Source organism: Alosa alosa, chromosome 12 (assembly GCF_017589495.1).
Source record: "Alosa alosa isolate M-15738 ecotype Scorff River chromosome 12, AALO_Geno_1.1, whole genome shotgun sequence".
NCBI lineage: Eukaryota > Metazoa > Chordata > Actinopteri > Clupeiformes > Clupeidae > Alosa > Alosa alosa.
In genome coordinates, this window is record NC_063200.1 from 19,744,428 (window position 1) to 19,772,407 (window position 27,980).

The window sequence follows — 27,980 nt, forward strand, 5'->3', positions numbered from 1 at the left end:
TCACTGTTTAGTGGGTGCAGTTATCTGGGATATAGTATCTGTGGTTCGCAATGCTCAACAACAGGAGCCTGCTCCAGCTGGTGGTCCCCCTAACCGCTTGTTTGTTCCCAGTTCTGTCCGTCCTCAGGTTTTGGAGTGGGGTCACAGCTCCCGACTGGCCTGTCATGCCGGAGTTAGGAGGACTATGGCGTTTCTTCAGCAACAGTTTTGGTGGCCCCGAATGGCTGCAGATGTCCGAGCCTTCATCGCTGCCTGTCAGGTCAAAACAAGAGCTCTAATCAGCCACCCATTGGACTCCTCCAGCCACTCCTGGTAGGTGTCATATAAGTAAGGGATAATGTATAGAACGCCGGTCATTATGGGGAAAATAAGTCCCGACAGGGCGAACCGGACCCCGACGCGCCAGTGGAGGGGTCTTGTTTCGCCCTGAAGGGACTTATTTTCCCATGATGACCGGCATTCTATACATTATCCCGCTTATTATACGGCTACTTGCCAAAATGAAAAATAAACTCCATGATAATCTCTTTACACTTATTTGTTACCGTTTTGTCATGGTTTTTTGCTGAGAAACAAATAGTTCGCAACACACGCTGAACTTGAATCAAACATTCTTTAGAACACAGCTGATCAACCGTCTGCTTTCACTTTTGAATGAAGTTCCAAGCACAAACTCCGTTGCCATTGACAGCGGTCATTCTTGTTTTCAGAGGTCCTTTCCCAAGAAATAATGACCGCTAGAACTTTCGGAAATCTCATTCAAGTCAATGGAGCATTCTACTTGCATTGTGAAGAGCCGTATAATAACATACATTAGTACACACCCCACCTTCCTGCAATCTTTGGAGGACCTAAATCTATACATGGCTCTATTATGCATATTGGCGAACGAGGTACACATATGACCCATTTTGAGCTCCAACTCAAAGGCAAAGCAATTTCACCTATCCAAACCATATATTTTCTGAAAGCCTGTCACTGAATTCCAAAATATGAAATAGAAACCTAATGACAACCATCACTTTCTACATGTGTTTGTGTGTGTTGTGTGTGTGTGTGTGTGTGTGTGTGTGTGAAGGGTCAATCAAATTCTATGATTGCCTAATGTGAATGATCTCACAAATCACACAAACCAAATCAAATTTTAAAAAATCGCAAAAGTATTGAAATCGATTCTTCACTTACTATTGGGATTGAAACAATAATGTTATCGTGACAAAAGGAGTTGGGAATGTGTCCCCACCAAAGCTGAGACCAAACCTACGCCCTTGCCAGGATCTGATTGACAAGCTGCAGCTGAAGGTCAAGGCCTACAAGACCCATACAAAAATGTGATATATGGCAATATATGAACATATATGTCAAATAACAGGGACTTATAATTTTACTTATATGGATATATATGTGATTCAAATATTTATGTCAAACATATATTCAAAGCTATATGTCCATACATGCATACAAAATATTTTAATTTCCCACATAAGATGCTATATATCTTCATATACTAGATCCAATTATTTGTTTTCCAAATATATGGAGAAGTTTATGTGTGAATATGTGACAGACTTATATGTAGTCTCTATGTATGGTGGCATACATATCCATACACTAGATTCCACTACTTATTTTCTAAATATATGGAGAACTTTATGTGTGAATATGTGGCAGACATATTTGTAGTCTCCATATATGGTGGCATACATATCCATACACTAGATTACATTACTTATTTTCCAAATGGAGAACAGTGTGAATATATTTGTTTATGTCTTTGGGCCACAGATAAGGTGTCACTTATGCTGCCTTATGTGTCAATGTTTTGTGTGGAGCACTTTGGGTTGCACTATGTGCATGAAAAAAATGTGTGAGGCCAAAGCTACTTTAAATATAACGGATGCTTATCGCATCTTGATATGCTATGCACACAGCAATACCCATCCCCCACCCTGGACTGACATTTGAACTCCAACCACGGGTGACTTCAACAGTCACTTTTTGTCATGCATCCCGACTGTGTAGCCTAAGCTGTACAAACTCTGCTGTCATCATATCCAAGGTAAGAAAGCCTTTAGTAAACGGGAATCAGTTATAAAATATTGTTTTTATAATGTAATGTTAACCAAATCCGTTTGTTAACAGTCTAACCATCATGTTAGAATTAGCTAATGTTAATGTTATCAATTAGCTATCGATAATGTTAGCGAGCTAATATTGCTAATGTTAGCGATGTTAGCTGTTAATGTTAACTTTTCCATTAACTAACTTTACCATTATGTGGAATATCTAAAATGGTCGTTAACATCATATCCAACAACAAGCCTGTCTGAGATGTCGTTATGAATATAAGTTTTAGTTTGAATGAAATATCAGGTGTGAGTAAGTTAGCTAACCTAGCTATAGCAGCTAACTTATATTTAAAGTGGCTGCTAAAAACCATGCAGGCTAACGTGAATGTTAGTAGGCCTAAATGGATCTTTAGTTTGTGAAGGGTAGTGTTAAGCCATCCTTACAACAGAAGACTTTGAAGATTTGGGAAAGATTCTTGAAAGATAGTATTTTGAGTAAAGCTTGAATGGGGGGCATTAGTTAAAAGACTCCAATCTTTCAAGAATCTTTCCCAAATCTTGTATTCTGATGTATGGATCATTAGGCTACATGTTCTTCATCTCATAGCCCTTATTTAAGCTTACTTGTGCCAAGGTGTGTGTTTATTAAAGATGCATGTGAAGGTAGTAGTGCTTCAGTGATGGTCTTTTCATGTTATGTGTGTTTTACAGCATATTAATCTTCTCTGTTCCCAGTTTGCAGGTGGTGATTTGTGAGGACTGCTGCCCTGAGAACACAGAGTACATTCTGCATATGCCAAATCAATGTGTGCCACTTCCATAAAGGGGAAAAAAGTTTCTACCTGGAGAGTGTACTCACTGTTTGTGTGGAAAAACTAAACTTTAATAAAAGGTTAAACAAATTTTTTTGTGTGTTTTCTTTGGAACATCAACAATGTTATATTTCTGATACAGATATTGTGACATATTTCTATAAATGTGACAGCAGAACATTACATACATTTTGCAATATATTTACCTTATATGAGTGAAAATATATGTCCATAGACATATATTTGCAATATATTGGTATCCCTAGTATGCGTACAAATACATAACTTATCATATATTAACATATATGCAACTAACATATATTTGTAATATATTTGTATATCTGGGAAAATATATGTGACATATATAAAAACGGCCAATTTTGCTATATTTTGAAATATATTTGACATGTATGTGTATATATGTGACTTATATGTGTGAAGCATACATTGACATATACATAATATATGTGATTTACATATATTGCCATATATCACATTTTTGTATGGGGAGGCAGGCTGAGGAAGCTGTGAGTATTTTTTGTCTTGGCTACATGACAATGTCTGTTACTCTTGGCACTTTAAATTGGCTCCTAAATTGGTTTTGATTTTTTTTTTTTTTTTTTAAACATAGTCCAGTATTTCTTTCGAAATTGAAATGAAGTTGTATGGACTGGACTATGTTTTTTTTTTTTTTTTAAACGGCGACGAAATTGTGAATTTCCAGAGTGTGTTACTCCACACTCAGCAATCGACTCCTACGGACTTTCCCTTACCTTAACCTAACAATCAGAAGGGAGAAGTGTCTCCTGAGGTCGTTTAGGTTGTTTTGGAAGCAGGGTGGTCTGCACACTGCAATTGCTCCAAAAACATAAACTATCACATTGCTATGCTTTTAAAGCCATGTCCTCCTTTTGTCAAATGTACAACATTGACTGTCCAAATAAGGAAATAATCTTGTGCTTTGATTCAAACGTTACATTGTAAATGGAGCCATACTTGTTGAAATTATCAAATTTGCATGCAGGTTGAGGCTATAACTTTCAACAAACCTGTTCAAATAAGGAAATAATCTTGTGCTTTGATCCAAACATTACATTGTAAATGGAGCCTTACTTGTTGAAATTATCAAATTTGCATGCAGGTTGAGGCTATAACTTTCAACAAACCTGTTCTGCATAATTTGGAATTCATATTTTACATCTGAATGTCTTTTTACCCTTTTCTTTCATAATGACAATAACCATCAAATATAATTATCAAATAAAATTCAGACCATTACTTAAATATCTGTAAATCCATGTCAAGTATGTCAGACAGCTGTGATACATGTGACCTTTGATTCCAATGTTTTGTTTTGTTCATTGTGATGGACTGACTTTTCAGTTAAATCAGTTAAACCTGTGATCAAACTAATTTCAGTATAATAGAGATTGTGCTGTAATAAAAACACTGTATCAATTGTGTAAAGGTGACTGTGACTTTGGTAGCCTGAGTGTAGAGCAGACATTCCTTCTCAAGACAAACGAGCCTTCACAATGCAGTAATTAAAGCTCTTTGCTAAAGTACTGGCTACATGCCTAGAAACATATCTGACAAAATTGACACACAATGACCAAACCAAAAGATGATCAAGGTCTTCTATGCCAATCCTTCAGCAATGAATAACACAGGTAATATTTGCTCCACCCAGTTTCTTATATCAAGGGGCACCTGTCAGGGTTGTCCCCTGTCCCCATTACTTTTTGCCCTCTTAGAACCACTGGCCCAGGAAATTAGACAGCATCCTCTGCACTTCCTATTACCATTGCAATACAGAACACAGAATATCTTTATAATGCAGATGATACCTTACTTTTTGTTGGGGACTCCATACCACATTTACTATCCACCTTTGATTTATTCAGCTCTTTATCAGAGATCAATTGGACTAAACCATCATTAATGTACTTAAATTCAGCCTTATCACGCCCCTGCCCTCTAACATCCTTATAGTAAGGCAATGGGTACCTTGGTGTTGACATATTCCCTTCTACATCTTTCATAGCATCACAGAATTTCCAAGGCATATAAACTTAACACAAAGAGTAAGGAAATTTGTGTTTGGTAGATTATTTCTCTGTGGCAACAATGCTCTTTGGCAATAAATCTTATACCGTTGGAAAGCCTGTTTAGTTCCTTTTCAAATGGTGCCCCATTTGTAAGGAACGTGTATTTGTGGGATGAGCAGCAGCGCTGAGTATGTGGGTTGCGCCCATGAAAAATTTGCCAAATCTTGCATTCCCTCATATCTAAATTTGTATGGAATGGAAACAGGCCGCGCTTGAAACTAAAAACCCTTTAACGAGATACAGGGAGAATTAGCCCTTCCTAATTTAAAGATGAAGTTTTAGTCTTTTGTTCTTCGCCCCCTGTCTGTATGGTTTACTGTAGTCCCAATGCTACAGTGTCCTGGAGACCAATTGAGGAAAACCTTTCATAACCTCTACAATACCAATTCCTCTAATATACCGAGAGGTTAAACAAACACCTAGGTCCCCTGATTTCTTTTTTGCACTTAACTTGCTGCTCTGTAATAAAACATGTTGGAGTAGACCTTAAATGGTGTAAGCATTCCCCTGTATTTACTATAATAACTTTTATCTTATTAATGGCAAAACACCATTTTCTTTTCCACAATGGATGGGTAAGGGAGTTTAAGTTCTCCAAGACTTGTATGACGACAACGGCTTACAAGCTTTCAATGATCTACAAGCTGAATATGATTTTCCTGGCACATCATTTTTCTTTTACTTGCAATTGAGATCTGCCATGAAGGCATATGGTGTCCTATGGGGAGTACAACTCCTAACACACCCACTGCATAAATTATTTGCTGTACAAGGACAAACACGAGGGATGGTTTCGAAATTGTATAAATATATCTCTGAACCTTATATGTCTTTATCGGTAGAAAGTGTAAGTGTAGGGATCTATCCTCTATAAAAGAGGAAGAGATTTGGTGGGACATTGTATGGGAGAATCAACAGGATACCTCCAAAAATCCTGATCAGTAATACATTTTACATTTATACACAGAATGTATCTTACATTGTGCGCTTAGTTTACTAAAATTAAAATGAATAAAACATGTAAAACATGCACACAATTTAGTCAAATGAGCACACACCATTTACTAAAATGAACGCATGTTTTCTTGGTATACACCAAAGATATCTTGCAATGACCACTCCGCACAGCACAGAGCAGATATGTACAGTAGATATTTTTACTGATTTTTATATTTCCATCTGGATGACTCTATCCAGATTTTTGTAAGCACCAAACAAAATCAGGATACTTCTTGGCACTGTTGGGATTGTTGCGGTTAGAAATACCTCTGTATGCCTATATGAAGAAAAACATATGTGATGCCATCTTATTGATTTTCCTCAAGCAGGCCAAGACATAGTAACTGTACAGTCCTCAAAAATGAAACAAAACAAAAACCCACAAAAATATTGCTTCAGAAATTAAGTATTTATTAAGCCTATTAAAACTGTCTATGTGATGAGATGACTGTCAAGTCTTCAGATGGATTACTCTGCAGATTATTTGGCCTTTGAAAGAGAAAACACAAAGAAGCAAAATGTGTATAAATAGACCAAGTAATAGATCAAGCCTTTTAGTGTAATAGTGATCTAATTGTGAGTTTGTGTAAAAATGGGGCATAAATTAAGGAAAGGGGAAGGTTGGAATAAAGTTAGTATCAAATCAATCAAATTAATTTAAATGGATCTAAAAAATGATAAAAAAAAAAGTGAATAACGCAAAAACAACAAGGGTCAGCCGCACCAAATTTACAAGCAGGATACACCGGTCCGGGCCTGAATTTTTAAAGTTGAAACTGTGTCAATAGCTCAAACGGTCTAGGAGCAGTTGCGTTCCCAAAAAGTGAGTGAAAGGGAATAAATAATAAGTAAACTTAAGAACATTAGTTGGCTTGCTTGATCAAGTCCACCAATAAAAAAAAAAAACATTAGTCAACAAAGTCCAATCTATCACACGTGTAGCTATCGGTTTGTGGGTGGGGTGGAGGTGGGGTGTCATGCTAAGCGTATCTTCATTAGTTCCTTGACTAAAGTCAAGATGCATTCATCACCATTGTCCAGAAGGAAATGCATTTTTGCCTTAAAGCCCCCCTGTGTAAGAAATTCTCCCATCTAGTGGTTAGGAGTTATATAGCAACCAACCTCTCAAGCTTCTGCCTCGTTTAGAACTCACGGAGCCGGGCCACACATCAAAACTGACACTAGTTCTGGAGTCCTAGCACGTTGAAGCATAAACTTCTCTCTGAAAGCGTAACTCTCGCCAAAAATGCACCATAGGGTGTTTTGTGAATGTACACGAAGTCAAACTTTCGTTTAAAAGCATAATTATGTCTGAAGCCACTTTCAAGCTTGTCCGTGTTGTGGAGTTTTGAATGGGAACTATTTTTTGATACCTGATCGCGTCACAATCGCTATTTTTAACATTATTTAAGGCTCGACACAGCATGAAACTTCGATCAAGTATCATCAGTGTCTCTACACATGAACTCGAAGCATTGAGAACATTGTTCGCGGTACACAGTGTTCACTAAAAAGAAAGGTTTTGAACAACTCACTTGGGTTTTGTGCTCGCTGCCATCAGTCAAGGAGTGAGTTGTCCAAAACCTTTTTTTTTTGAGAACTATGTGCACACTAACAATGTTCTCAATGCTCAAGTTCATGTGTAGAGACACTGATGATACTCGATTAAAGTTTCACGTTGTGTTGAGCCTTCTTAGTGTTTTTAAAATAGCGATTTTGACACATCAAAAATAGTAGGCTATAATGACTCCCATTCACGAAAAAAAGTTTGACTCGGGTACATTGACAAAAACACCCTAGGATGCATTTTGGCGAGAGTTACGTTTGAATAAGCAATAACAACATATTCATAACATTTTGTGTACTATTTTATTGCCATTGCTTGTGTGCAATGCCAATGCAACTCTTTCGGACCGAGCTAGCTAGCTATCGTTAGCACAGTAAACGGAAAGTGAATGGGAACGGCTAGGTAGTAGGCTACTGCAGCTAAGGACTTTGGTTAAACTATATTGTTGCAAACTAAACTGAAACTAGATGTACCGCATAGCGGTACAAAATATGACCGCCGCTCAGTCCTGTACATCCGTTCCGCGAAAATAAATCACACTTCAATTTGCCTCCATATTTTACTCCATCCAGAAAGTAGCCTTCTGGTGCTGAAAAGGTGAATAGATTGTAGAATAGCCAAAGAAGATGTAGCATTGTTATAAAACCTTTAAAATCTCTAAACAATCACAAGTAGGGCAGTTCATCACAGTTCATCCATTGCAACTGGATTGATGAAAGGTCACTTACACCTGTAGGCTACATTGTATTTGGGAAAAGCAAAAGGTATCAGCATAATGTTATTTATTTATTTATTTATTTATTTATTTTTTATGTATTTTTAAACAAAAACATCTGTCAGTTCCATGCCGTTTTCAACAGCTATCAAAAACAAAGGTCATTTTTGGATGGATGGATTTTTTGTGAATGTTTCTTCTTCTACATAAGATTTTAGTCATCTTTAGTTCATGTAATACTTTATTGTCAATGCACAAATTAAGTAACAGTAGTCTGAAACGTTATTGTTAATGCACAAATTAAGTAACAGTAGCCTAGTCTGAAACGAAATGCTGTTTTTTACATCTAACCAGTGGTGCAAATAACTGACATGTCCAAATGGGCCTTTGATGAAAATGCGCCGCTAGACTGTTCATACACATTTTAACGGGCCAAAGTTGAAGAGCTTTTGTCCGTTATTGTTAGTGCAAATATAGGCTGATTCATGTTCCCTTGCATTGTTTAACTGAGGTCCATGGCTAGTCTGGCTTTCATCAGACCAAGCTCAATCTTTTAAGAAATCAAAAAAATAAATAGCGGGCAGATCAGGTTGGTTCACCCAGCCTACTCCATAGGCACCGATATTGTTTAATTTTCCGATTGAGATATACACGCTCTGGCTATTCTAAATGCAAAAATGCATCAGGGAGTTATGACAAAACGGTAACTAACAAACTAGATCCTAATAGAAAGCTGTTAGCTTCCCTAAGCTACAGGTAGGATTATAAGGTAGGCCTATTTACAACATAAATTGTCAATAGGCTATGCTGGCTACACAAATAAAATCTCCCTTTGAAACCAATGGCTTCGCCTTACAGTATCAAGCGGACTTAAACTGTCATATCGTATTAAAAGTTGTAATAACATTCACGCAGCTCCATGAGTCAAGGAAAGCGCGAATGAAGTAGCCACTTCTAAATGGGACCCACTACACAGTAGCTTAAGGTGTTTTGCTAAAGCAGCCATAATGAAATGAAGGTGTCATTGTTTGGATACTTCACACACACATGCTTTTTAATTTCACAGACTACAACTACCAAGCTGTAATCAAAGCACATCGATTCCCCTCTCACACCCTGCACGCACTTAAAACAAAATAAACAGGCGCCTCAGTCTCTCGCGATGTATAGGCAAAACTGTATCAGACCCGGTGTAACGTTGGTAAATCTTCCATTGCACAGAATGATTTTGTAGCACGTGCAATAAATGACAGTCGAAAGATACAAACAGTGCTGCTATACATTTGCTTGGTATAACCGCATTTATAGTTTTCTACAAATGCAATCAATCAAATGGGCCTCCATCACTCAACCAACGCTAACGGTAACATTACCTAGGTCCTTATTGATATTACAAGATTAACATACAGTACCTGCAGTAAAAACCAAGCATGTCCGATAAACATCCTCAGATTTATTTCGGCTTCAAGAAGAAATGGGAATTACACTTCATATGAACATCGTCCTATCCTTATTAGATGTTCGCTGCGGTAAATTACAGTCCTTGTAGGAAGCGCCCATTGTTTTTCCAACCCACTTTTAACTTCCAACAAAATTACGCCTCACTGCAACGATGCGCCATCTAGTGGACAAACGACTACTTCTCGCCAATACTGAAAATGCAGCCATGATGATGATGATGAATATTTATTTTGGCTTTCTTTTTAATCCTACTGAATTTGTAATTATGTATCGGCCGTTCTAATACCGATAGTATGTGGGTGCCTGTGTGTGTGCATGTGTATATGTGTGCACCGCCATTTACAGGCCAGTGAGTGTACAGTCACTAAATGTACACATAACCTAATTTTTTTAGACCCCCCCATGGATGAAATTCTACGAAACTTGGCATATTACCCCCCGAGAATGCCAGGTCAATCATACATAAAATTTGGTGCAGTTCTGAACATCTTAACTGAAGATAGGGGCGATAAAAAGCAGAATAATATTGCATTTTAATTTTTACGGGGTGTGCAAATCACAAATGAGTGATTATGAGCCAGGTTGATGTGGGCCCTTGAGACCAACATACCATAAAAGAGAACTGTGTCTGCCCACAGAGAACTGTGTTCGCCCTACCCTCCTTTCGGGGTCCAGTCCAGGGGGGGCTGCAGATCAAAACTAAAAAATGACGGTTCCATGCTATCCATGTGGGGGGTACATGCCCACCAAGTTTTTGTGTACCCGGTCTTTCAGTGTCCCGGGAATCCTTGTTGGTGCACGCCACTAAATGTACACATAAGTTATTTTATTGTAGGCCCCCCCATTGACCGAAAGTACACAAAACTTGGCATGCATTCGAGGGTGTCATAATGATCCTACACTTTTAATTTCGTGCAGTTTTGACCTTGTCAGCCAGAGATATTGTGATGAAAACACCTAATTTTTGCTTTTTAATTTTAACTAGGTGGCGCTATACATGAAATAAGTGGTAATGGGATGGGTTTACATGCCCCCTTAAGACCAACATACAAAAAAAGGTGGACCTCCTAGGCCCTACGGTTCTCGAGATATTCACAGAAAACTGTCTCCGGCCACCTACAGGCCAGTTGGTGTATAGTAACATAAATTAATTTATTGTGTGGCCCCCCATGAACGGAATTCCACAAAACTTGGCGTGCATACAGAGGGTGTCATAATGATCCTACACTTCCAATTTCGTGCAGTTTTGACTATGTTAGGTCACAGATACCTTCAATTACACCACCTCATTTTTACTTTTTGTGTTTAACTAGGTGGTGCTATACATGAAATGAGTGGTTATGGAATGGGTTGACATGGCCCCTTGAGATCAACATACAAAAAAAAAAATGGTCCTCCTAAACCCTACGGTTTTCGAGATATTCACAGAAAACTGTGTCTGCCCTACCCTCCTTTCGGGGGGTCCAATTCAGCGGGGGGGGCTACAGATCAAAACGAAAAACGATGGTTCCATGCTATCCATGTGGGGTTACATTTCCACCAAGTTCGCGGTACCCCGGGTCTTTCAGTGTCCCGGGAATCATTGACGGAAATTTGGGCATGCGGAAAAAAAAAAAATCTGACTAAACCTAAATGACCGCCGCGCAGCAATGTTTACCTTTCCACCATCACGGCTCTTGGCCCTCAGCTTGTTGACCTGGGACTCAGCTATGTCAGCACGCTCCTCAGCCTCCTCCAGCTCATGCTGCACCTTTCTAAACTTAGCCAAGTGGGTGTTGGCTTGTTCCTCCTGTGGAAGAATGAAATGGGTGAGTCATTAAGATGTTTAACTTCCTCTTTGATTCTGATTATTAAATACTTGTGTTGCCTATTAGCCTATTAAATACTCAGAACGAATAGGACTCAGGGCAAATATGTTTCTGTTAACACAATGAGCAATATTGATTGCTACAGTAATGTTACTGTAAGTTACAATATAGGCTACATCATAAGGAAAAGATAGGGTACTTACAGTCTCCTCAACCTGCCTCTTGTAGGCCTTCACTTTAAGTTGCAGCTTGTCAACTAGATCCTGCAGTCTGTTGATGTTTTTCTTATCCTCTTCAGTCTGAGGGGGAAAAATACAAACATTTTAAATATTACTGTATGACCAGCATTGTATCCTTTATGGAATGCTGTTTCTAACACATTATTGATACCATAGGCCTACTGCGAATGTAACCGGCAGACTAACTGCTGTGCTGCGTGTGTACATATGTATGTTTATATGCATGTTTACAGTAACTGGATCTACTATATTAATTTTGGTTTAGGCTGTATTTACCATAAACAATGGGTTTTATCTGTGTTTGTTTACCCCTTCGGAAAGATTGCCACTGCCGCTTTGCCTCCTGTAGATTTAAGTAATTGTAGCTCTTGCCTCATTTTGTTTTCTTTCTTATTTTGTTGGTCCGATTGATTTGGGCCTAAACATAGGCGTGGCTGTGTTCATTTATCTTCCCTCCGTCGTGGTGTGTCGGCAACAGGTGTGGTATTGGCTGCCCCAGTATTCTGCCGTGGTGATGTGTTACGGTGGTAGTGCTAACGTCTAGCTTTGCTCATTCTTGACCCAGCCAGTTAGTGCTAATAGCAACCATATCTTTCCTTCTCCCCTCCAGAGAAACAGAGTTGCAGCTGTTCCGTGGGGCAGGTCGCCGGATCTGAGTCCTCCTCTTCGCGCACTTCACACAGTATTTGTAGTGGTAACGTGCACCTCACTATTTACAGTGATCACTCTTTGTAGTACCTGTGCCTATGAGTGTGTGTGTGTGTGTATGTCTGTGTGAATAGGCAACAGTATCAGCAGCACGGGTGGTGTGTCGGTCTCACTCCTCTTCCAGGACAGGAAACCTCTCCCGAACAGCTGATCAAATTAACCCTACCTGATTACATTTAATATTCCTGGTGGCAGCCACTACCTTCCTCTTGCTGGCCTATTGGGCCTAATATGTATCACACTCCATCCTGAGAAACAAACCCAAGACTGAATTTTACTGAATTGCTTGTTAATAAATATTGTTCACTTTTGCATTGAAATACCACGTCTCTGTCATTACTTACGGATCTGTGTGCGAGAGCCCACAGGTGTTGGAGGTCGAGCTAAAGTAAATCTTGATGTGAAAGGCCCCAAGTGGTGTAGTCAAGCACCCTAGAGTCAAGACCTTTGTCATATGACTCCCGTGGTCACACATACTATATCCTGTTGCATTACATCTTTCTTTAAGGTTACTCTTGTAATCTACTTTACAAATTACAATGATTTTTGACAGTTTTACAGAGTTACAGCTTGGCACTGTGACCTGTTTGCTTGCAATGATTTATCAGTCCAAAGTGGAGAAATGGGAAGGCAACCATTAACATGGTGAAAAAGCAGCTGGATGTGAAATATAGCAGCAATTGGAATTTCAAGACAGAACACCACATGCTGTTCAAGTTGTGTTTTGAGCTGCATTTTGGGCTCCAGTGTCTTGTTGACTTGATGTGCCTTTGCTGTGGTTTTGTTGTGCTGTGTTTGCCAGCCAATTTATTAAGTTGGGTAGCCTTTGTGTGTGGGACATCCTCAAGTGGATTTATTACAATAATAAATGACCTGGTAGGTGAGCTCCTTGACCCTCCTCTCGTATTTGCGAACTCCCTTGACAGCATCAGCACCACGTCTCTGTTCAGCCTCAACCTCACCTTCGAGTTCACGAACCTTGACATGGGAAATATTTTCATGTCAGACCATCTCCATTTTTTAGTTACAGTATTATCTATAGCATATATTCACATGCTGTCTTATTTTCTTCATAATACATATGAAATATCATATACTGACAAATGTCAGTTTTGTTACATACCCTGGACTCCAGTTTCTGGAGTTGTTTCTTTCCACCCTTCATGGCCAGATTCTCAGCCTCATCCAGGCGGTGCTGCAGATCTTTCACAGTGACCTCCAGGTTCTTCTTCATCCTCTCCAGATGGGAACTGGTGTCCTGCTCCTTCTTCAGCTCCTCTGCCATCATGGCAGCCTAGATTAAAAAAAAAGTTTTTAAACAATATAAGTAAATTCCATTTTCATGTTTATTCAAGTTTACAAAGAAAACTTACATCGGTGATGGCTTTCTTTGCCTTCTCTTCAGCATTTCTAGCCTCCTGAACAGTATCCTCAACTTCGCTTTGGATCTGAACCAGATCAGCCTCCATCTTTTTCTTGGTGTTCAACAAACTTGTGTTCTAGAATTAAGTTACAGATTCCCTTAATATATTCAATGATATAAATTATGATGTAATTGAAGTCTGAGAATCTTTACTTTTCTCTACCTGAGAGTGTAAGAGTCCAACACGCTCACTGGCATCAACCAGCTCCTGTTCAGCCACTTTGCGGCCTTTCTCAGTCTGCTCCAGGGCAGCTCTCAGCTCCTCAATCTCAGCCATCATCAGGGTGTTCCTGCGCTCCACCATGGCAACCTGCTCTTTCATATCATCCTGTCCTCTAAGGGCATCATCAAGGTGCAGTTGGGCATCCTAAAATATGACATAATATGTCAGGATTTTATCATGATGCATCACAGCAAATAATGAGCAAATGCATTTTTTGCACATGTATATCTATTGAATTCTATGGTCACAACTGACCTTGAGTTGACCTTGGTAAGTCCTTAGTTGTTTCTGGGACTCAGCAGCCTGGCGGTTTGCATGGCTCAGCTGAACCTCCATCTCATTGAGGTCTCCCTCCATCTTCTTCTTGATTCTCAGGGCATCATTTCTGCTTCTGACCTCGGCATCCAGAGTGCTCTGCATGGAGTCAGTCACCCTCTGGCTGGTCCTCTTGATCTGCTCTATCTCCTCATCCTTCTCTGCAAGCTTCCTGTCAATTTCACCCTTGACCTGATTGAGCTCAAGCTGGACACGAAGAATCTTGGCCTCCTCATGCTCAAGAGTTCCCTGTATAGATTAAAAAGGTAAGCTTTTCCATACCTTTAAAGGAACTGTAAGAAATTTAAATTAATCATAAAATGGCCCTGATATGTCACTAGACATTAATAAATCATGCACATTTCAAATACTTATATCACTGACAACAGTAGTCCAGCCAGGATATTGTCATTTAAAAAGTGAAGTTGCAGCCCCCAACTGATGTTCATGTTGTCATGTTGTGTTTTGGCCTGATGCGCCACCCTCTGGTAGGGGAGGGGATACACCGCTCTACAGTATTTTGAAAGTGATTGCCGTATCAGTTTTGGCCACAATCTTACATATGGTTCCTTTAAAATTAGTAATATATTGCTTGCTTAGTGTCATTTTATTTACCTCAGATTCTTCTAAGGCATTTTGGATTTCTGCCTTCTCAGATTCAACCATTTTCTTGGCCTTCTCCAGCTCATGAATGCTTTTTGCAGTCTCACCAAGTTGCTCACTAAGGTCAGAGATCTCCTCTGTTGAAGGACAGTTAACATATTCAATTTAAATTCAATACTTCCAGATACGATAAGGCTCTTTTTTCAATTTGAGTCAAGCACTTCATATGTAACATTATTTGGATTTACGTTGGAGATTCTTGTTCTCCCTTTTCATTGTCTCCAGTTGGTCCAACGCCTCCTCATAGGAGTTCTTCATCTTGAACAACTCTGTACTTAGAGTGCGAGCCTCTTTCTGAGCACCCTCCAATTCTGCCTGACCCTCCTCATACTTCTGCTTCCATTCTGCCAAGACCTTTGAAAAGCAGGTAGTAACTACAGCTGAACACTTCAGGTGAATTTCAGATTTGTGAACAGAAGTACTTTGTAAAAAATACTGAAATGTAATACCTTGTCAAAGTTCCTCTGCTTCTTGTCAAGATTGGCAGCCAGAGCATTAGCTCTTTCCACATCAATCATGAGGTCCTCAACCTCACCCTGAAGTCTCTGCTTGGTCTTCTCTAGAGAGGCACACTTGGAGTTCACAGCCTCAATCTGCTCCTCAGCCTCCTGTAGACGCTGGGCAAGCTTCTTCCTGATAATTGGATTTTTTTTTTCGTGAGAGGTATGACAGACACTTACTTGGCATCTTCAAGTTCCTCAGTGCGCTGGATGGCATCAGTTTCGTACTTGGTCCTCCACTGAGCAACCTCACTGTTGGCCTTGGACATGCTACGCTGCAGCTCAGCCTTTGCTTCCTGCTCCTCCTCAAACTGCTCCCTTAGAAGGTCACAGTCGTGGCGTGCAGACTGAACAGCATGGGCCAGGGCATTCTTGGCCTATTTGATATCATGTAAAATCAGTTGTGTCAGTGAAGAAGCTCATGGTCTTCAGTGTAATTATGTTTTATTATTTTAGGTTCATTACCTTGATCTCTTCTTCATTTAGCCTTTTTTAGCTCCTCAATTTGTTGAGTGAAAGCCTGCTTGCTTCTGGTCAACTGAGTGACCAGAGCATCTTTTTCCTCCAGCTGGCGGCCAAGCTCCCCTGGTTAAGATATTCAGCATAAAATGTATAATAAATAAAAAGTAAAACACAGTATAACATGAATATGGAGAGATTTGAATGGTAATACACTATAAAAGTTTTACCATTTTCAGTCTGAAGTCTTGCTCTCTGAGCACTGAGGTCGTTGATCTGGCGGGCGCCCTCATCACTCTTGCCCTTGACCTCACTGAGTTGGTCCTCAAGGGTGCGGCAAATCTTCTCCAAATTTGACTGTTCAATTGTATTTAAGATTATAATTACTAGGATGAATTTGTGGATACAGTCAGTGCAAGGAAGAGGACATTGATTGATTGATCGGTTACTGGTGGATCTTTCTCTAAAGTTGTGAATTAAGTGAGGTATTGTGGAGTAACTGTTCTGCTAGATTTAACAAACCATGACCATGGAAAAATGAATAGATGATTACGTACATAAATATGTGATCTTCTTTTAATACATTACTGAACATTGTATATTTACAAACTGCAAACCTTTGCTTTAGCAACAGCCTCCATATTGCTGGAGAGGTCATCAATTTCCATCTTGAATTCACTCTTCTCCTTCTCAAGCTTTTGCTTGACACGCTGGAGATTATCAATCTGCTCTCCCAGCTCAGCCACACTGTCTGCCTGCTTTTTGCGGAGAGCTGCAGCAGTGGCTTCATGCTGCAGGGTGGACTCCTCAAGGTCACGACGCAGCTTCTGGAACTCAGCCTCACGCTTCTTGTTCATCTCAATTTGAGCAGCAGTGGCACCACCGGCCTCCTCAAGCCTCTCACTGATCTCCTCAAGTTCCCTGGAGAGATCAGCTCTCTGTTTCTCAACCTTGGCACGAGCGGCACGCTCAGCCTCAATCTCTTCCTCCAGTTCCTCAATGCGGGCCTATTGGTAAGGAGAACATAAAAAGTAATAAATAAACAGTGTGAATATACATAGACAGCTTTTCCAGTGAATTAAGTCCAACAGACCTGAAGCTCCTTGATCTTCTTCTGAAGCTGAGCACTAAGTGATTGTTCATCTTCAATCTTGCTGATAAGTTGGCTTGTCTCAAAGTCCTTCCTGTTTTACAAAAATTAAAGAAATGAAATGAGTATGTATTGGCTCAAACATCAACTTTGAGCTTTGTTGCTTTGTCGCAACAAGTTTTGTTGCTTTGTGAACGGTCTGCATTACTTCTTCAGCTTCTCCTCAGACTGCTGCTTGTCGTTCTCCAGATCCATGATGTTCTCCTGAGACAACTTCAAGTCACCCTCAAGCTTTCTCTTTGTTCTCTAAAGGTCCATACGGAGCTTCTTTTCTTGCTCCAGGGAACCCTCTATCTGCAGATTCACAGCATAGGATTAGGAGGAGCAATACAGTGACACAGGTGTGATTCCCTAATATATATTGATCTAACTCACATCATCCACTTGCTGTTCAAGTTTACTCTTGGATTTGGTCAGAGTGTTGACTTTGTCTTCCTCTGCCTGAAGATCATCAAGAGTCTGCTGATGGGCCTCTTGGAGGGCTTTTTTCTCCTTTGTCAGCTTAACAATGGACTCATCTTGAGCAGCCATCTCCTCAGTCAGGTTTTTAACCTGTACATTGAAATTGACATGTCAACATCTAGTGAAATTGAAATTGCTATAAGGATGTATACTGTATATGCATATTGTGTCCTAACCTTGTTCTCGGTGGCATGCTTTTCCTTCTCCACTTTGGCCAAAGTCAGCTCCAGATCATCAATGTCCTTCTTCAGCTCAGAGCACTCATCCTCCAGTTTCCTCTTCTTGGCAGTCAGCTCAGCATTGATTTCCTCTTCATCCTCCAATCTCTCGGTTGTCTCTTTGAGCTTGGCCTCGAGCTGGATCTTACTTTTGATGAGACCCTCACACCTCTCCTCAGCATCTGATAGACCCTCAGATCCCTATTGTAAATATAAGACAGAAGCATGACATCTGATTTGTATTGAAAACACAATGCTGAGACTGGGTAGTGGTATGATTGTGAATATTGAAATTGTGCAGTATTTAGGGGCAGCCGTGGCCCACTGGTTAGCACTCTGGACTTGTAACTGGAGGGTTGCCAGTTCGAGCCCCGGCCAGTGGGCCACGGCTGAAGTGCCCTTGAGCAAGGCACTTAACCCCTCACTGCTCCCCGAGCGCCGCCGTTATAGCAGGCAGCTCACTGCGCCGGGATTAGTGTGTGCTTCACCTCACTGTGTGTGTTCACTGTGTGCTGTTTGTGTTTCACTAATTCACCGATTGGGTTAAATGCAGAGACCAAATTTCCCTCACGGGATCAAAAAAGTATATATACTATACACGTACAGATGCCACTTGCAGTGCCAGGTCATTCCTCTCTTGCACCAGAGCCACCATCTTCTCTTCAAGCTCCTTCTTCTTGGCCTCAGCCTTTACTAGATCCTCTTTGCATTTCACAAAGTCCTCCTTCATGTTAGCCAGCTCCTTCTCAGTTTCAGCACTCTTTAGAAGAGGCTTGATCTTGTAGTAAACCTTCATCCATGGCCAGTGTTTGACATTCATGAATGAGCGGACATTGTACTGGATAGTGTAAATAGCATCTCTGAAAAAGATTGTTTGACAAATCAACTGTATCACTACATCTGCCATTTATGGTACATCATACTTTATATTGTATGAATGGTACATGCTACAGCATAGAGTATCTTATGGTGTCATTTCACTAAATAAAGTGTACCTCCTTGCTGTCATCTTCACAAACTCTATCCTCATGAGGTATCCACGGCAGAGAGCCTGAGTCCCAGTAACCAGGGAAGCCAGTTTCTCATCTCGCAACTCCTCAAGGGTACCCAGGAGACCAGCTTTGAAGAACACCTGAGAAAGTAAATGACAATGTATATACAAATGCTGTCTCTGGGGTAATGAATTATCATATATTTCAGTCATTCTGATCTGATCTGAAGATTCCTTACCTTGGTGTGTCCAAACTTATACTGGGTGTGATCAACATCAATGGATCCCAAGAGCTTCTCAGAAGCCTTCTTGTTATCAATGAACTGACCCTCAGGGATAACACTGGCATTCAGCACTTTGTACCTGCATTTAATCAATAAATATATTAATAGTTTTCTATTTATCGTATCATTGCTATTTCAAATTTCCATTCAGTTAATAGCATATTGAAATGTGTATACAACATCAGATTTAAGGCTCAGTTCACCTCTGCTTGAAGTCAGCATAGAGGATTCTGCTTGGGAAACCCTTTCTGCAGATTCTGATACCCTCAAGTACACCATTGCACCTGAGCTGGTGGATGACCAGGAAGTTCTCCATAAGACCTATCACAGTAACAAATATATAGTATGTTGTCACGTTTGTCTTCAAGTGAGAGATGTGTGGTGTATACAGTTTTGTTGGTTTGTCATTTACCTGGCTTTTTTGATTCATTTGGAATCAGACAACGCACAAAGTGAGGATGGGTGCTCCTCAAGTTGGTCATCAATTTGCCCAAGTTCTCCTGTTGAGTTTGTTTTTAACAGAATTTAGCTCAAATGTACTGAAATGATAGCAAATCCTACACACATTTGTTTATGATGTTTAAGATACACATACCCGGAACTGAGAGGATACGGTTTGCATGGATCCTCCCTTTTTCTTACCACCACCCTTTCCACCTTTGCCACCACCACTCTCTGTCATGAAACAGACAATAGGAAATATTTTCATACACAACCTGAGGTACTACTTGAGACTTTTCCTACTTTTCTATGAAAAAATTGTTACCCTCAACAACAGTTGGATAGATGATGCCAAGTAATTTGACAGCTGACTTCTGGTACAGCTGCACAACAGACTCGTTCAATGGATCCTTGTTCTTGTCCAGCCAGCCACAGATGTTATAGTCCACCGTGCCGGCATAGTGAACCAGGGAGAAGTGGGCCTCAGCCTTGCCTTTGGCAGGCTTGGGCTTCTCAAAGGCCTTATTTTTGCCAAGATGCTGGTCATACAGCTTGTTCTTGAAAGTGGTGTCCGAGGCCTTGGGGAACATGCACTCCTCTTCAAGGATGGCAAAGATTCCCATAGGCTGTTGGACAAAATAGTTTAGTTTTTAAAGTAGATATTATAAAACTAAACAAATCTAGCATTGGCTCATTTGACTGATTGAAACTGACCTTCTCAATGAGCTCAATGCAAGCGGCTAAGTCCATGCCAAAGTCAATGAACTCCCAATCAATGCCCTCTTTCTTGTACTCCTCTTGCTCCAGAACGAACATGGTGTGGTTGAAGAACTGTTGCAGTTTCTCATTGGTGAAGTTGATGCATAGCTGTTCCATGCTGTTGTACTGTGATTAAAAAATAGTTTGTAATATGAACGCCCCCTACTGAAATTATACTACATTGTGGTGTGAGTGAAAAATGGTGTTAACTTGTGCTTACATCAAAAATCTCAAAGCCAGCAATATCCAGCACACCGATATAGAACTGCCTTGGCTGTTTAGTGTCCAACATCTGGTTTATACGGATGACCATCCACAAGAACATCCTCTCATAGATGGACTTGGACAAGGCCGCAACTGAGTTATTGACCTGAAACAGAATATTCAACCAGTGGTCATCCTATGCTCACAGACCAAAAAGTAAAATGCTTATAGGATAAAGGCAGGTAATTTTGCTACTAGTAATTCTGTAATTCTGTCCAAATACTGCCAAGTGGTTTCTGATCTTATGTGAACTTTTTAGTGACTAAAAGAATACCTGTGGCACAGTCTGACCCTTGGTGACATACTCATTTCCGACTTTTACTCTTGGGTAGCACAAAGCCTTCAGCATGTCAGCGGAGTTCAGGCCCAAGAGGTATGCGACTTTGTCAGCACCTTAACAAAGTTTAACAGTGAAGTATTTTGGTGATTTGAAATGTATAGCGACCAATTTCATACTCCACACTCCAAACAAATTTTGGACAACATATGAAACAAGTTTGTCCACCTCAATCTCCTCTCCCTAAATCGAAACGTTTGTCCAAGATAGTGTTAGGTTAAAGGCTATATGTCTCACAAAAACAAAGGTATCTGAGTGACCATTGTTTTGTAAATGCTTGTCTTTAAATGAAGATAGATACTTTCTTAATCCAGAGGGAAATTTAGAATATGAATATACATAAATATATGTATTTTATAAATATATGTACATAAAAATAACATGGTGGTATGACAATTTTATGCATGGTGTAGCATCGTTAATGTTACTGTTTGACAATTAGTCGTCCCGGGTTCACTTTCCGAATCTGCCAGTGCCAGTCCGTTTTAGTCATTTTTGATAAAAGTGTTTACTAGATATCAGCCATATTTAACTTTAATTTAACATAATACAATTACCTCAATAAATAAGAATACCTCGTAGTTATTACTAGAACTGAATGATTGAGTAGAGTGTCGTAACTTACTCTCAGTGCCATCAGGCTCAACCTGCTCCTCACGCTGCTTCTGCTTGAATTTCATGTTGCCATGATGGAGCACAGCGCCAGTCAGCTTGTAAATGGTGACTTTCTCCTCTCCATTGAAACCCAAGATGTCAATGGCATCCTAGAATGGTACATTTTTAATTATTTAAAAGCTATCTTCAAGAAATTGAAAAGGGAAAACCCATTATTGCAAGACTTACATCTGTGGCATCCAACTCCTCTTTGTCATTAATACTCGCCACAGTGATCTGACCCTGACTGCACATTGGGAAGTCATAGGGGTTGGAAGTGATGAGTGCCATTTCTGTGGGGATTAAAACATTCACAAAATAACAAATTCTTAATTACATTTATTGGTTTTTGAACATTATTAACCTCATATTAATATTAATAATATTTACCTCACCTATAATTTCAGGCTTGTGGTTGGTCATCATCTGGAAGAAGATGTGGTAGCCTCTCTCATCAGGAAGCTGGAATGTCACTCTAGACTTCTCCAGCAGGTCTTTTATTGCAGGGAAGGATGTATTTTCATTTAATACATTTAAGACAGTAATAAAACATTAATTTAATTTCATTTTTTCACAGATTAATTATACTTACAAGTCTCAATATCAGCACTAGCCAGTTTTCCAGTTGTGCCAAAGTGAATTCTGATGAATTTACCCTGTTCAAGGTCAATAATATAAGTAATTAAGTCTAATAAATAACCATAGAAACTAGAAAAGCATTTCCTGAAGAAAAGACCAGTGCATGCAGAGATTGCTAGGATGCTTCCAGGGTACTTAAAGTGATTGCTAAGGTGTTGCTAGGGTAAACACAGTGGTTACTATGCTATAAAAAGTGGTTGCTAACTTGGTTGCTAGGGTGTATTATGGAAGTTGTTGCTAGGGTACTTGAGGTGGCTGCTATGGCAATTATAGTGATAAAAATACTATAAAAAGTGGTTGCTACTGTAGGATGGTTGCTAGGGTACTTCAGATGGCTGTTAGGATGTTGCTAGAGTAATTAGTGGTTGCTATGCTATACAAAGTGCTATTTTAAATATAGTTTAAAAAGTTATTGAAATTGGGATAGAGAGAGTGAGAAGGAAAGAGAGAAAGTGAAGAAAAAGAAGTGAAAGAAAGTTGGGATGAGAAGTGGGCTATCCATTGCAATGGAGAGAGACACAGAGAAGAGGTGAAGTTGCTGCAGTCAGTGAGAGAGCACAGGTGCAGTTGATTGCATTCTAATTCTTTAATATCATGCACTGTAAAAAGAAGCCAAGGAATAACAATACAGTGCATTTGCATGCAATGTAGTAAATGTCTACTTCCCTGGCGTGAAATGAACTTACAAAACGAGAGGAGTTGTCATTCCTCACAGTCTTGGCATTACCATAAGCCTCCAGCAGTGGGTTGGCAGCAATAATCTGGTCTTCAAGAGAGCCCTGCAAACCAAAGAAACGTTGTCTTTGCTGTGTAAACTTGCTTGTTTTTGCTACACTTTCTCAGTCAGTTTGCAATGTTGCAAAGGGGAAAGTAATAAGATAATAAGATAAGATAATAATTACTTTACAAGGTACAGACTTTGTACCTTGATTTTTCCAGTGTCTGCTGGTGCTGACTCTTGCTTCTTCTTGTCACCACCAGACACTGCAATTGTTGCAAAGTACTGGATGACACGCTTGGTGTTCACAGTCTTGCCAGCACCAGATTCTCCGCTATGTTACATGGAAAATATAGTAAGCTTTATGTTTAGGTACTGAGTTATATTTATTTTAAGTGTGAAATTAGTATCTTTAAGGCATCCAATGCAGTTTTTTTTATCACTAGGTTCCCCCTACAGTTGCTGAGTATTTGTATTGTCGTAAATTACACTCACTCAATGCCACTCAGGACACATATATATGTGGATGTTTTTACAAACCAAAGGGGAGGAACCAACAAAGATAATCTCTGAGGAACCAAGCCGCCTGACAAGGTAAAATGAAAAGATTTCATACAAATGGTAGACTACAGTATTGCACAATTGCTTTATAAATTAGTGATTCTCTGGAGAATCTGCAGTTGCAAGGCTGGTTCTCTGTAGACAGGAAGGGGTACAGCTGCACAAAGCATACCTTTCTCCCTATTACAAGTTTGGGTTACACTTTACTTGACAGTATCGACATAAGAGTGACATGACATTGTCATGAACGTGTCATTTATGACAATGCTTCTGTCATTAAGTGTCATTCGGTTTAGGGTTGGGATTAGGGTTAGGGTTAGAGGTTAGGATTAGGGTTAGGGTTGGGGTTCCATGTGTCATGACAGTGTCATGTGTCCATGACAGTGTCATGTGTCCATGACAGTGTCATGTCACTCTTACACTGTATGTTGATAGATAGATAGATAGATAGATAGATACTTTATTGATCCCCAGGGGAAATTCAAGGAATTACTTGAATATACTGTCAAGTAAAGTGTTACCCAAGTTTGTTTATCATCAAAATGACTTTGAAGCTGTTATATTAGTCAGGGGGCCAATTCTGAAAAGGGCTTCCGTTAAGACTTTTGCCGACATGTTTTGGTACAAGCTGTCACCCTATTTTTTAAGTAGAAGACACCCATAGGTAAGATATTAGGGTGGTTGTCAAGATGATTTTTTTTGTGTGTGACTTGTACAAGCAATTTCAGGCCAATTTTTTTGGTTTCCTGCTCAACACGACATGCCAGCAATAAATGTTGAATATCTCCACAACCACAAGGACCATATACATAAAAATTAAACAGTGTAAGAGACAACAGAACTAGAACATGAAAAAAACAATCTCCGCCTAAAGAGAACCAGTTTTTAAAGTGAATATCAGCTTGGAAACATAACATAGTATCCCAAAACCTCTATCAATCAGTACCCCTATCTATAGGAATGAGTCAAGCCAAGTTTAAAGCTTGTAGGGAGAGACAGTGCAATACTGCACAAGTTATAATTATTTAATGTCAAGGCGGAAATCTAGAACTGTAGATGGTGGTCTATGGTGCTATTTGACTTCATTAATGTACCAGGTTGTAACACAAATTATATTTAATTAACATATCACTATAGTTATTAATTCCATCCTAACATTACTGCTTTCTCACTTCTTTAGGGTTAGGGGTAAGTAACTAGTTAGTAGTAATAACTATATAATAGTCGCATGGCAAAGGTATGTTTTTCCCCATCCAAGCAGTAACTCTCAGATAGGCAGCCAACAGAAGGCACCCAGGGACCATGTCCATGTGTTCAATCTGAGTCCTGGTCAGGGACACAAAAGAAGAGTTTACCGTTTTGAGAATGATTACCTTCCCGATACAAAACATGCATGCATGCATCCAAGGGCATAATATAAATCTAATCTACAAAACAGGAAAAACAATATCATGCCAAATAATCTGAAACAATGTAGTTGCATATAATGTGGCAAAACTCAATAATAATGATGCGAGTACCTGAGTATTCTTGCACCGAGCTGCACAGGCACATCCACATGCCCCACTACAAAATATTCCACTTTTTTGACATCGACACTGCCTGGTACTGCACTGACTTCCACTTTCCTTGCATCCACATATCGTCAGCTCCAAGCACCTGGCCTGTACAGGTGGATGCAAGGTGGATGCAAGGAAAGTGGAAGTCAGTGCAGTACCAGGCAGTGTCGATGTCAAAAAAGTGGAATAAAAAGTGGGGAATATGGATGTGCCTGTGCAGCCGATGCAAGAATACTCAGGTACTCACATCATTATTATTGAGTTTTGCCACATTATATGCAACTACATTGTTTCAGATTATTTGGCATGATATTGTTTTTCTTGTTTTGTAGATTAGATTTATATTATGCCCTTGGATGCATGCATGTTTTGTATCGGGAAGGTAATCATTCTCAAAACGGTAAACTCTTCTTTTGTGTCCCTGACCAGGACTAAGATTGAGCACATGGACATGGTCCCTGGGTGCCTTCTGTTGGCTGCCTTCCTGAGTGTCACTGCTTGGAAGGCGAAAAACATACCTTTGCCATACAACTATTAGTTATTACATTACATTACATTTGGCTGACGCATTTTTAACCAAAGCAACTAACAACATGGTTATCAGTTTAAGCTTTATAAAGCAATTATAGGACCATATAATAAACACTTATAGGACCGTTTTAAAAAGCTCTAGTACAATAAGAATAAGTGCATCAGTGAGTGTTGTTTTTTAAACAATCGAGAGTCAGATCTAGTCAGGTGGTAAGTGCTAGGATCAGCAAGACTAGTTATTACTACTAACTAGTTACTAACCCCTTACCCTAAAGAAGTGAGAGAGCAGTTATGTTAGGATGGAATTAATAACTATAGTGATATGTCAATTAAATATAATTTGTGTTACAACCTGGTACATTAATGAAGTCAAATAGCACCATAGACCACCATCTACAGTTCTACATTACTGCCTTGACATTAAAGAATTACAACTTCTGCAGCATTGCACTGTCTCTCCCTACAAGCTTTAAACTTGGCTTGACTCATTCCCATAGATAGGGGTACTGATTGATAGAGATTTTGGGATACTATGTTATGTTTCCAAGCTGATATTCACTTTAAAAAAAGGTGAAGATTTAGGTGAAGATTGTTTTTTTCATGTTCTAGTTCTGTTGTCTCTTACACTGTTCAATAAATGTCAATTCTGACACTTCTGCAGACAGCCCATGCTTTCATTTGATACCATTTCTATGTATATAGTCCTTGTGGTTGTGGAGATATTCAACATTTAGTGTTGGTATGTCATGAGCAGGAAACCAACAAATTGGCCTGAAATTGCTTAAAGTCATACACACACAAAAAAAATCAGATTGACAACCACCCTAATGATCATGCTTGCACATAAATTGGATTATATTGCACATTTGCCCAAAATTACAGTAGGTAACATGGAAGAAAATGAAAGCACTTTGGGGGAAAAAATCCGCTTTTACCACTTATAAGAATATAGTGTTAAAATGGACAAAAAAACATTTTCTAAGCTGACAACCTGGCTAGAACACATGTTGAGGGGTTAAATATTAATACTGGATAGGTTGTATGCTTGTATCAAAAAGTGTCCGACAGAGTTTTAATATCAGTTTTGCCCCCCTGACTATATGAAGGTAAAGAACTTGCATAGGATGCCTCTATATTATCATACTTCAAAAGTGACACTCACGTAATCAGGACAGACTGGTTCTCTCTGTCTGTGGGGAAAAGTAGAATTATATGTTTATGGATAAAAGCAAAGTTTCATTATTGTATGAAGTGAGTTAAACTGCAAGCATACCTTGGAGCATGAACTGATAGGCGTTGTCAGAGACAGAGAAGATATGGGGTGGGGCCTCCATGCGCTTCTTGCCTCTGTAGGCAGACACCACCTCTGGGTCGTACACTGGGAGCCACTTGTAGGGGTTCACAGTGACACAGAAAAGTCCAGAGTAGGTCTGAAATAATGAACAAAGATAGTTTTAAGTGTCTACTGTATATTCATTAAAATTTCTGATGGAGAAAAGTTCAGAATGCAACTTACATAGATCATCCATGCTGCGTAACGCTCTTTGAGGTTATACAGGACAGAGGCTTCATTGAGGTGGGTCATCATGGCCATGTCCTCAATTTTGTCGTATTTGGGAGGATTCATGGGGCAGACTTCGTCATCTTTAACTGTTCTTTCCTGAGCCAAATGAAGAAAACTCATTTCAGCAGGTGTACAACATGTAACATTTTGTACAACACAATGAATCAAATAAGCCTATTTTGATATCATCTGCAATAAGAGCCTTGCTACTATACCTCCTTGCTTTCAAGCAATTCAATGGTGACTTTGCCACCATCCCTCTTCTTGATTGTAGCCTTCAAGTACAATTCATCTTTATCAGGCACATAGCAAGCACTCTTTGCATCAAATGGCTTGGTCTGGGCCTCAATTCTCTCCTTCTCAGGCTTGCGGAGGTAGATAGAAGCCTTGCCATAAACTGCCATATCCGCGTCCCCCATGTTTGCTGATTACTTTATGAATTACAAGCACATAAAAAATAAATAAATAAATCCTTGCTTAGTGAAAGTATGCAAACAGACTTTTAAAATCAGATCAAATTTTCAGTTTCAAGACAAGTAAAATAACCTGAAAAGCAAGGATAGGATAAAAGCACCTGCTAAATACCAGTCAACTTCAATTTTAACTTTACACACTGATTGTTCTAAACATTCTAAAGAATGCTTTCATGGTTATTGTTATAGTCAAAGATTCTAGAACAGAGCTCTGTTCTAGAATCTTTGGTTATAGTTATGGTTATGGTTATATGATTTAGCAGACGCTTTTGTCCGAAGTGACTTACAAATAAAATGTTGGTAAGA

The 27,980-nt window shown here is 39.5% G+C and overlaps 1 pseudogene; it reads right to left on the reverse strand.

Moving 5' to 3' along the window:
* Positions 1-180: 180 nt before the first annotated feature.
* Positions 181-27,635, reverse strand: LOC125304642 (annotated as a pseudogene).
* Between the last annotated feature and the right edge of the window lie 345 nt (positions 27,636-27,980).